Source organism: Pipistrellus kuhlii, unplaced genomic scaffold (genome assembly GCF_014108245.1).
Source record: "Pipistrellus kuhlii isolate mPipKuh1 unplaced genomic scaffold, mPipKuh1.p scaffold_m20_p_7, whole genome shotgun sequence".
NCBI lineage: Eukaryota > Metazoa > Chordata > Mammalia > Chiroptera > Vespertilionidae > Pipistrellus > Pipistrellus kuhlii.
In genome coordinates this window covers 63,648,591-63,660,986 of record NW_023425573.1, presented here as the reverse complement: position 1 = coordinate 63,660,986, position 12,396 = coordinate 63,648,591, and the positions used below count along the sequence as shown (strand labels likewise).

The window sequence follows — 12,396 nt, the reverse complement described above, 5'->3', positions numbered from 1 at the left end:
TAGGCATATTTTCTTTCTTTCTTTTTTAATTAAATGTATCGGTCAGCACGAACATATAGATTTCAGGTGAGCAGGCATATTTTATTGAGAGTGGAAAACTAAAGAAATACTGCTGCCCGACCTGGCCATAGTGTTTTGTGATGTAGATGGAAGTAGTCCATGTGATTTGTCTAAAGAACTGGTGGAAACTTTCCTTTTGGTAAGAAGAAAGCAGACACATTCACACATAATATTTTCTTAAAGTGTATTTTCATTGCAATATAATTCTCATCACTATCATTAAAAACAGTTATTAAGTATTCTTTCTATTCAAAGTAATATGCTGACAGATGTATTCCTTGTCTTCTATACAAATTTAGCAACTGATCAAAACTATATGACCACACAAAACTATATGAGAACAGAACAATCTGTCCCTTGGCTTCAATTACACCAATGGCCATTTTGCTGGTCTAATATAAACTCCATTAAGCCAGATCACAAGGCCTATGTATTATCATTCTTATTTTAAAAAATATATTTTTATTGATTTTTTACAGAGAGGAAGAGAAAGGAATAGAGAGTTAGAAACCGATGAGAGAGAATCATTGATCAGCTGCCTTTTGCACACCCCCTACTAGGGATGTGCCCACAACCAAGGCACATGCCCTTGATTGGAATTGAACCTGGGATACCCCACACCTTCACCCCCCAGTCCACAGGCTGATGCTCTGTCTCCTGAGTCAAACCGGTTTCGGCTGTATTATCACTCTATGTAGGTTTTCCCCCTAGCACACAGTGAGTCAGAAAGTAATGAAGATTTCTCTCATATAGTGTACTGTGATTCTCTTCAGCTCCCACTGAGGACTATATGTTTGGTTAATCAAAAGCAAGCACACCTCTGGTTTTAAAAAAATAGATAAAATTTACTGGAACATTTGGTCTTCTATAGATTTTTGACAAGATAAGATCTTAGATCTAGAGACTCAGAATAGCATGCCCTGATTATGCATGCTATAGGATGTATGTATTGTTAGAATAGTTACAAACAAAATAGTTACAAACAAAACTACCTCACGAACACATTCTGTAGTTAATACAGAATAGTTACAAACAAAACTACCTCACGAACACATTCTGTAGTTAATACAGAATAGTTACAAACAAAACTACCTCACGAACATATTCTGTAGTTAATATACTATACTGATGGCTACATGGGGTCCAGTTTTCTATACATATGGTCAGATGAAAGAGGTTTTGAAAATTCACTCAGTTGGCTTTTAAACAACCTTTACTATGACAAGATTAATTTACAAGAGTAAGCCCCAAGCATGGACCAGAATGGAACAATATTCTTTTGACACCAACTTAAGTAATAAATGTAAAGACAAACAGCATGTACTTACACATCTACAAAGGACAGAAGCACCTGCTGTCCACCTGCAAAATAGACTACTTAAAACCCAGGTCAAAGACACAAAATGTGATTTACAACTAACTGCATTGATTTAATGAATTTTTCCCCCCTCAGGAAAGAGGAGAATTTGGTGAGTTAAAATAACAGTTCTTCAAAAATAGACAGAGGCAAAGAAGCATCGAACAGATTGTCAAACTGCAGAGGGAAGGTAGGGGATGGTTGGGGGGTGGTTAAGAGATCAACAGAAGGATGTGTATGCATTCATATAAGCACAACCAACATACACAAGACACTGGGAGGTGGGGGGAGCATGGAGAGAGAAGGGGAGGGCAAATCCTGGAGAGGGGTGGGTAGCCTCAGGGGAATTAAATGGGAGGAAAAAAAGACATATGTACTACTATTTGTAATAGCTTAAACAATAAAAATAAAATAAAAATAACTTAATTAATTAATAAAATAACAGTTCTTTAGCCTGCCTGATGTGACTCAGTGGCTGAGCATTGACCTAGGAACCAAGAGATCATGACTCGATTCCCTGTCAGGGCAAATGCCCAGGTTGCGGGCTTAATACCCAGAAGGGAGTAAGCAGAAGGCAGCCAATCATTGATGTTTCTCTCTCATCAACATTTCTCTCTTTCTATTCCTCTCACTTCCTCTTTCACTAAAAATCAATAAAAACATATTTTAAAAATAGATTCTTTAGTGTTCTTAGAACTAAAACTCTAAAAGTGTGTTTAGCAATGTCTACCAGAGTGTTTCATAATTAACCAAGCCATTAACAAATATTTATTAACATTAAAAAACTACCAAAAAAATGTTCTTGTAATGAGGACTTTCAAAATCTATTCTCCTAGCAACTTTAAAATGTATAAAAGTTTTATTAGCTATAGGCCACAATTAAATCCCCAAATGTTATTTATTTTATAACTGGAAGTTTGTACCTTTGATTTCCTTTACCCATTTGTTCCACTTCCCATCCCTCATATCTTGCACCCAGTAGTTTTCTGTATCTATGAACTTGTGTGTGTTTGTGTGTTTAAAATAAGAAAGAGGTTATTCATCATTTCTTTGTCTGACTTAATTTACTTAGCATACTGTCTTCAAAATCAGTCCATGCTGTCACAAATATATCAATTATATTACAAATTTATTAAGACTTCCGAAGCAGAATAGAGATATGCCATATCAAAATATTCCACTTTGGCATAGAAGTATTTTGATCAGAAGACATTTGAGTCCCTGAAATTCCTTACCTGCATAAAAGCAGAAGCTCCCCCACCACCCCCCTCAAAACAAACAAACAAACAAAAAAACTCAGTTGTTATAAAATCTGCTTCCCAGAAATTCTTTTCTTTAAGATAAGAGCTCAGTACTACACCCAAACAAAGATTGTCAGGATCCTATTTTTCTAAAGGGCCCATTTTTCATTTCAAAAAAGCTCATTTATATGTTTATAAATGCCCTTTCTCTGCCCTTCTAGGAAGTAATTTGTTTTCACATGTGTCCCTTCTCTCTCCTTTCTCCTAATAAAATGATTGAAGCTCTCAGACCAGACCAGTTGGTGTGGCTCAGTGGTTGAGCATCAACCTATGAACCAGGAGATCACAGTTCAATTCCTGATCAGGGCACATGCTCTGATTATGGGCTCCAACCCTTGTAGCAGGCATGCAGGAGTCAGCCTATCAATGATTCTCTTTCATCATTGATATTTCATCTCTCTCCCTCTCCCTTCCTCTCTGAAATCAATAAAAATATATTTAAACAAAAATGACAGAACCTCTCAAATCTTTATTACTTCTTTGAATATTCATGTCTTCATGATGACCCCATGCACATAAAATTTTAAAATAAAAATATGTATGCTTTTTTAAAATCTAGCTATTCTCAGTTAATTCACAGGGTCACCCCCACCCCCACTAAAGTTCAAAGTGTAAAGGAAAAGTTTTTCCACTTTTATAGCTCATGCTATGCTCATTATGGAGTGTTACTAGAGCTCAAAGTTACATTCTGTTCAACTAAGAAATTTTCAGGGAAAAAAATCGCTTAATAATCATTATATGATTCACATTCTCATAACTATTTGGGTGAATAAGAAACAGAAGGAGTTGCTTTATAAGTGTATTTAAAAACTAAATATGTTACCAGTTCAAAATCTTTAAAAGGCCAGAACTCAAAGTATCAGAGTTTAGAGTAATTAAAGTTTAATCCATCAAAAAGACACCGACCAAGGTTCCTCAAATCCATCTTGAGAAAGTTTAGAGGTCAGGCTTCTTTTATGTCAAGGAAAGGGGAAGAGGGAGGGGCAAAGGTGAGTGACCACTGCAGACATGAGTGACCACTGAGCAACAGCAGGGTCTGAGGAAGATGTCCTAGTTGATTTGAGTTTGATCAGGAGGATCCGGCAAATCTTTGGTAAACAATACATACATCCCATATCTCCTCAGGAGAAGGACTTTCTGGTATTAGTGTGGCAATATGCAAGACAAAGCAGAAGCTATTAAACAAAGCAGGCTTGGAGTCAGAGCCCAGCATTTCACTCTGTTACACACACACACACACACACACACACACACACACACACACGGCACCCCCATATTGTTCTCTTCTATAATTCTCATAATTTCACAAGTGCTCAGTTTCCTCTCCCTAAAAGAAGTTGTTACCCAAGATTAATGCGTTTTTCAATATGTGTTTTGTAAAAATAAATTTATAAGGGAAGTATGGAGTTGCAGTTAAATGTAGAAAGCTTTGAAGAAATAACGTTTAATATACTTCCTCATGATAAGATATTTCAGCAACTTAAATATGCTAATTTGTGTTTTGACTTTCTTAGAAATGTTAAGTTTCCCCAATTAGTCCAAGAAACAATTTATACTGATGTATTTCTAAGAGTCTTCCAGCTTTTACAATGCATAATCTTATAAAATTCCAGGCTGAAAACTTAGCTCAATGAAAATTTGTTGGTTTGCCCTCTGAAAATAATCTAATCACGCCCCACATCAAAGTGACTTCCAAGAAAAATTGAGAAAATGCCACATAATTCTGTAGTATCATTCTTTTCTTTAATTAAAATGTATATGAGATTAGTTTTTAAATTAACTTGTATTACTGTACAGCATTCTACCCATGATGAATCATTTTTTAGCTTAATCAAACTCTAACGTGTAAAGAAGACATACAGACCATTTTTTTTTTAAAACTTGGTGTTGTAATTATTTAGATAGCTATGACAGTAAGACTAATGAATGAACCAACCTAACCTGATTTTTGGATTAGGCAGAGAACAAATTACTCCTACTATATTACTCTAATACTAATGATAACAATTATAATATTTTTATATTGTCAACATATGAAGTATTTAAACCTGTAGAGATTTTTTAATGAATTTTTTGAGCCAAACTGAGAATAATTGTTGGGAAGCAAAATCTCACAGGTTTGAGAACATGCTCCAGAGAATGGCAATATTGCACCTTTTTTTAATGTATAATCAAAGGAGGTGGTGTAAAAGGTTACATGCAATCCATTGGTGATAGATTAGTGAGGAAGAAGAAAACAAAATAGGGAAATCTCTGGGATTGGATAAAAAATAAAATAAATAGACACATACATCTTTTGTATCTATGGGTATAGGATAGTTAACAATTAACTATTAACATGATATTAATAACAGTGAGGGGTTTTGTGTTGTGGTCTCTGCTCTGGTGCAGTGAGTCCAAAAAAAACAAACAAACCAAAAAGACTAAGCATTTCACTCTGTCAGATAATATTGTCATTTTTTTAGGATACAGCATATTATTGAAATGTCTCAGTTAAACTGACATCATCAATTTCTCATTACTCCAATAAAATGTGAGGGGGAAAAGTCTTGACCTACCTGAACCCCTGGGCTCAGAAAACAAGTTACAGAGACAAGATAAGGGTTCTTGGTGCTTTGGAGAAAGAAAAAGTATCTGCCTTTAGGGAAGAAACGAACGGGAAGGAAAAGCCTGGGCATGGATGATTGATTAATGGGGTCCTGGTAACAAGCATCCTAAGCAAGCACTCTAGGTAAGACAAGGTAATGCCACAGACAACACCACCAGAAACAAGAGAATGTTCCAGGGTTACAGAAAGAGCATTCACAGGGCTGCTTCGAATTCCTGTGGATGTTATGTGAAAGCTATTTTTGATCTTGAGCCCAGACTATATTAAGAAAATGTGTGTGAATCCCAAGAAGGAATTTTCTGTCAAGATGAACTCCCTGTAGTTAACTGGGCCTAAGTTCAAAAGTAGAGTTTAGCAGCCATTTGCTAACAGGAAACACCAGATTGAACTTTCAACCTCCTGCCCTCTTCCCTGCCTGTTTTCTCTGAGTCAACTGCTGCAGGGAAGTTCCTTATTCCATCATCACCATATGGCCGCTTACTCAATAGATCAGTAAGAATTGCACAGATTTGTACCCCTCAGCTGCATCTAGATCAACCAATCCAAACTCATCAGATTTAAATTCCTCCTTTGCACGCATGGACCTCATCGAAACTTTTTCTATAAAAGATCGCCTCTATTTTCTCTTGGCAGAACATAGTTTGAGTTGCCACTTGAATCTGCATCCCCCAGATGGCAACTCTTTTTGCTCAGATAAGTGCTTTTGATCTTTCATTGCAGCCCAAACTTTTTTGTTGTTGTTGTTGATAGGAAGAACACTAATGTCACTAAAATTCCACATGCCAAGGTTCTCCTGGGTAACTAGATGCCTTTTATGTACCTCCTATAACCCAGTTATCATGAGAGAACATTCAAACCTACAGAAAAAGTTGGTAATAGTTTAGCTAAGTCAAAATCTGAGGGCATGCCCTGAAGCAAGATCTCTGTGGACTGAGAAAATACTATGGAGAATGGCATATTTGTCGTTCTTTTTATACATTTAGAATCAAAGGAGAAAATGTAAGCAAGGCCAAATACCTTGGTGGCAGATTAAGGAAGTGGGAGAAAAGAAAGTGGGAAAAGCTCTAGGATAGGATAAAAAAGTAAAATAGAGATTTATTTAGTATTTATTTATTTATAATTTCTGTTTTATTTATCTATTTCTGTTTTAAAATGAGGACACCCTTTGAAACTGTGAAAAAGCTCCATGAGGTAACTGACTGCTGAGAAGACCTTTCGAAGAAGAAAATTGAACAGGATTGGCACAGACAGGGCATTTCTGGATCAGGTTTTGCTAATATTCTGGTCTAGGAGAAAGGTGGCTATAGAAATAAGAACAGGAACTTAGGATGCTTAAGGAGCTGAAATAAACAAAGAGACCCTGGCTAATACATGCCAGGGAAGAAACATCTCTCTTCTGCTCACCCTGCTAGGTTCTTGTGGCTGGCATAAGAAACACACTGACATGAGACAGATGACCAGGAGAAAATTAAGTTTAATTTTGTACACTGTTGGGTCCAAATTCCTTTGCCAGGGACTTGACCTCTTTGGATGCTGGGAATTGGAAAAAGACACCAGCAACCATAGGTAAGTGGGTCATGCTTTATGGCAAACAAAGCAGCCAATAACCAGCTGGTCAGTGGCACCTCATATATTCATTCAAACAAAAGAGGCCGCTGTGCTACGTTAGCAGAAGTAGGTTATTCAAGGGTGCGCCTGCGCAGTACCTGTGATGCCACTGCTGTCATTGCCCTCACACATGCGTATGGGGACTGGGCTTTTAACCTCCGGTGTACTCTGGTCAGGGCCCCCACATACATTTAATAATAATGTGATGCCCAAAGGGCAGCCACTAACTTGAAGCTGACATGACATCCTGAGCTAAGGAGAATGGGGTAGAGGTCTGGGACTTCAAGGGGAGGAAGGCAATGCACATGGAAATGGGAAAACATATGTTTAATAAACAAACGTTTGTTATGCCCTGCAGAGACAGTGAGGCACAGAGAGGGCCTTGGAATAGCAGGCTTTGCTAACTTCCCCGGCCTCCCACACCCAGCTCATAGTCTTTGTACCACAGTTACCTACTTACAACTCTGTGATAGCTCTCTTCCTGGAACAGCCCTCTATCTAAATTCTTTTAGGCAGTTAAGGGAAAGTAAACAGCTCTTCAAGAGCCTTTTATTTCTTGGAAGTAATCAGCCTAAATTAATCCCCATAGCAAAGAGACCCATTTTGGAATGGCACATTTTGCTCCCCTACAAACAATAAATTTTGAGTACTAATATCAAAAACAATAATAATGAAATAATTTTTATAGTATTGGATAGAACTCTTTAAAACATTGGATTAAGGTGAGGAGAAAAAAACAGTAGTGAATGAGAAGTATAAAAATAAGATAAAAATATGAATTTTACTGTATGGATGAAAGAAAAAGAAAGGTGTTCTCTGGAAAGTAACCTCATAGGGTGATGTGACCATAAATTCCTAACTGGGCAGGTCCCTGTGGGTAGTCATGCCCCAGGCTTAGAAGGTCTTTAGTAAAAGGCTTATCTTTGCCTTAAGCAAGCCCTGTCCATTGTTTCTGTCCATCTAGGTTAACATACCTGTGAAATAAATTGTAATCATCACCAAGAGAGCTAATCCCCTCCTTGCTTTCTCCATCCACAGGTAATATTTTCTATGCCCCTTCATACAGGTAATCTTTTATATGGCCCTCCCCCTTCTTAATCTTAAATACACAAAAGAAGCTGTGAACTGTTATTCTGAGCATTTGAGATCTTGCTCCCTGGTATATGTCACCAGTTTGTCTCAAGTGAACTCAAAAAATTCTCTACAGAATTGGACTTTTTTTTTTTCTTTTCACTTTAACAACTAATAGTTTAGCAAAGAGCGTGTAGAGTGAATATCAAATGGGGGGGACTTTTACTCTTTTAATTTTGTCAAATTATTTAATCTCTTTTGTAGCACAGGCAATATAGACTGGCCAGCATTTTAAAATAAATGTCTCTAGAAAAAATGTTGCCTATAAAATAGACAACATCAAATGGCTATTTCTAAAACCCTGATCTTCTATATCTATCATTGCTCTTCAAAATAAATATCCACCCGTAATAAACCTGTTATATATGATGACTATTCAACTAGTACAGTGATTGAGTATTTTACTCAAATATTTAATATATAGTCAAAACCAAACTGATTATTAATACATAGGACCTAATAAATTTTGTGTAGAGTCTATAGAAACATCACAAAGAAACAGACCATTAGCCCCCCAATTTTTATTTCAAGAAATAAATAGCATGATTATTAAAGTGAATATAAGGAATGCAATACTTGGAACAGGTCCTGTATGCCTTTATTTTTTAATCTATGAAGAGCTCATTGGTTCTATTTTCAAGCCTGAAACATCTTAAATTATTAAGTGAGTCATGTACATTGAGGGATTACTTTCTCATGAATTACTGAAACACTTGATTGCATTAGTAACAAATTAATTTCACTGTCATATTTCAAGCTCAACCTTAACTAAATCTATGGTGCAGAGATAGACCTGCTGCAATTCCAGATTTATTGATAGAGATTTAAGAGGTCTCTGCTGTATTCAAATTACTTTACATCCATTTAGCACATTTTCTCTAATTAAAAAGTAAGACTTCACTTTCTTATAAGACTTCCTGTGTGTACACTGGGGCCATTTAGCTCCACAGAGAAAGATCAAGTGACAGACCAAATGAAAAAGTTAAATATAAATTAAATGCATTAAGTTGCTAACTCTGAATTTAAAAATGAAGTCAGAGAAGAGTTGAAATTTTAGTGAATGGATCCTGATTTTCTGTATATTCATTCCCTATGCCGATTATATCCCTTGCATATAGGAAATGTTTAAGTCACATTAAGAGACAAAAGGGTTATCAATTAGTTCTAATTCAGGGGAAATAGTCTATTGTCAGGATGTTCAACTTATCTGAAGAGTCCATTGACACTGAAGAATGTTAGTCCACTGCTTTATTTAGAATGCATTTTAGAATGCATTTACTTCTCAAGTTAAACCTAAAGATTTCCCAGAATAAGAAAAGACAAACTCTTTATTTTATCTTTGAAAACACAATTGATGGACTTGGATTTTGCCCCTAATCATTTAGACTTAACCCGATTCCCTAAGTAGTAGCTTTCACTTTTATGGTTCTGCCAACTTGGTTCTGATCTACATCAAAAGCCAAGCAACTCACAATTTTCTAAGAAGCTAGCCTGAAGATACTTCTGCTGCCACGCCAAGAGCTAAGGAAGATTAATCACATCTAACTTTTTCTTAAAACTTCAGCTGTTGTAGAGTATTCAGCCATAACTCATTGCCTTTATTCTCTTCCACATACACCGATTTCATTTACTGTAGCCTCCTCTTCTCCTAGGAGGATGTGTCCCAAGAAACCACCGGTATTACCAAATTTTATATATATGATGTTTTTTCCTGTACAGACATACCTAGAATAAAGTTTAATTTATTAATTAGGCACAATAAAAGATAACAATAACTAAAAATAGAACAAGTATAACAATGTACTATAATAAAAGTTATGTTCTTGTGGTGTTAAGTAAAATAAGAGTTACTTGAATATAAGCACTGCAATACCATGACAGTCAATCCAATAAACTGCACACTCTTTTGTTTATTGCATTGGACTCGGCTCCCTGGTGGTCCTTGGGGATCACGAAGTCTGGGAGTAACACTGATGTTCCATGATGTGCCTTGTGCATTGTGATGGGCACTGTGGCCATTATTATACTTAAAAGAGAATACACCCTTTTGGGAGCATTCGGACAAGCTTACTTCATCATGTTGTTCTAGTGGCACATCATAATCCAAAGAAGGGTGTTGAGAATTTTAGATATTAAATATAATGATTGTGAAAATAGCCTAAGAAACAAAACCCCAAAACCTACAATTTCCAGGTAGATAAAGTAAGTAGAAGGGTCAACAGGTATTTTGATGGGCTTGAAGATATGACCGGCCAGGCAGAATCCCTGCCTACTGTTGCCAAATCTGATTTTTAATAGAGATATTGCAATTCTGATTTCTTATGTGACTCTCATAAAGTTTCATTTAATAGTTACTCAACTTAAACAAAACCTGTGGTGGCCAAACATTATTTGGCTTCCAGATTTGAACCAATATCCATTATTTATCAAATTCTACCACAAGTCACAAATCAGCAAAATTACTGAGATCCTAGGTTATTGATGTTGTTGTTTTTTTTTTCTCTAAACAATAACAGTTTGCTGAGTGCGCTGAGCAGAAGATATGTTTCTATGTATGTCAACAAATGTATTATGTCTTAATAAATGAATAATTTTGTAGTTACCATTTTAAAAAGTTGCTATTTATACTTAGTAGTATGTTTTGGAGAGCATTTTTTCATAGGAGCATGAAGAAATTTGTTTGTTACAATAACTAATGCATTTTATTCCTTCATATGGATTTGCCAAGTTAAAAAAAATGGATATTTAGATTATTTTCAAATCTCATTGCTAAACATAATGCTGCAATAAAATATCTCTATATACACTTCTTTGTACAGCTGTGTGTATGCTTCTAGGGTATATACCTACATGTGGAACTGCTGATTATACATCTCTACATTTTTATAAACAATAACAAATTGTCTCCTCAAATCCCAAACCAATTTTCAATCTCACTAAGAATGTGTGAGAGTATCTATTATCTACCTAACACATCTTAGCAAGCTTTCTTCTTATTTTGCTCATCTGATGGGTGAAAATATCATGTCTCATAATTTTTTCATTACTACTACAGAATTTGAGCATTGCATATGTGTATTAATTTTTATATATGTTATAAATCTGTTTCTCATCTATTATTTTTTTCCCCTCATTTTCTCATTTTCAATACTGAGAATGTATTATGCCTATTGGATATTCATCCTCCTTTTGCTATTATACATATATCTCAATATGTTATTTTGTCCTTTGTCTAAAAAAATTAGCTGTCAAATCTGCCATAAATTTTGATGATGGCATCTGTTTTTAGGTTAAACTCTGGAAGAACTTATCACAAGATTTGCTTTCATGTTTACATACCTTTATTGTGATTGCATTTGGGATTTATTTCCATACATTGCATGAGATAAAATTCAAAATTTAATTTCCGCTTGCAGAGGGATTGCCAGTAATCTCAACACCATCTATTAAATAGCATCCTTCCTTCATTAGGTTAAAGTGCCTTGTTTATCATGTGATCTAACACTACACATTCTCTGGTCTGGTGTTTTGTTTGTTTGTTTTTTGTTGTGTGTGTGTGTGTTTAATATATTTTATTGATTTTTTTACAGAGAAAAAGGGAGAAACATAGAGAGCTAGAAATATGGATCAGCTGCCTTCTACATGCCCCCTACTGGGAATGTGCCACAGCCAAGGTACATGCCCTTGACCAGAATCAAACCTGGTACCCTTCAGTCGGCAAGCCAAACCGGTTAGGGCCTCTGGCCTGTTTTTGTTTTGTGTTGCATTTAACTATTTATCAGTCCCCATGATAACACTAAACTGTCTAAATTACAATAGCTTTGCAATTTTTTAAATAGCTTATAAGGTGAGCATCAATTTTGCCCAAGAGTGTTATGTTTTCCCTGAAGTATGGATAGCTTTACTAAACCACTCCCCATTCTTACTGAAGCCAGTCTTGTTGCTGCATTTGTCTTACATGAGATGGTTTATTCTAAATGCTCTCCACTCAGCAGTGCCTCTACTCCTGCTGCTACTGCTGTTTACACTTTGTTGGATGTCTACTTTGTGTCAGTTAACTTTCTAGGCATTTTAAATATATTTTTTATTAAGGCTTCACAGATTGTGATGGAAGGAAACTTGACTTGGGGTGATGAACAAGCACCATATAGTGTACAGATGTTGTGGAATTGTGCCCCTGAATTCTTATAATTTTAACAGCATCACTCCAATAAATTCAATAAAAAAGGGGGGGGGGAGCTGCACAAAATCCTTCCAAAGTATTGTTATACTTGTCAAGTGCTCAAAGCATATTCCCTCTGGTTCTCTTACCATTTTCTTACACAGTGGCT

General features: G+C 35.9%; 1 pseudogene; it reads right to left on the bottom strand.

The window, feature by feature from the left end:
* The window catches only part of LOC118709732, a 30,292-nt pseudogene that overhangs the window by 16,580 nt on the left and 1,316 nt on the right, over positions 1 to 12,396 (bottom strand).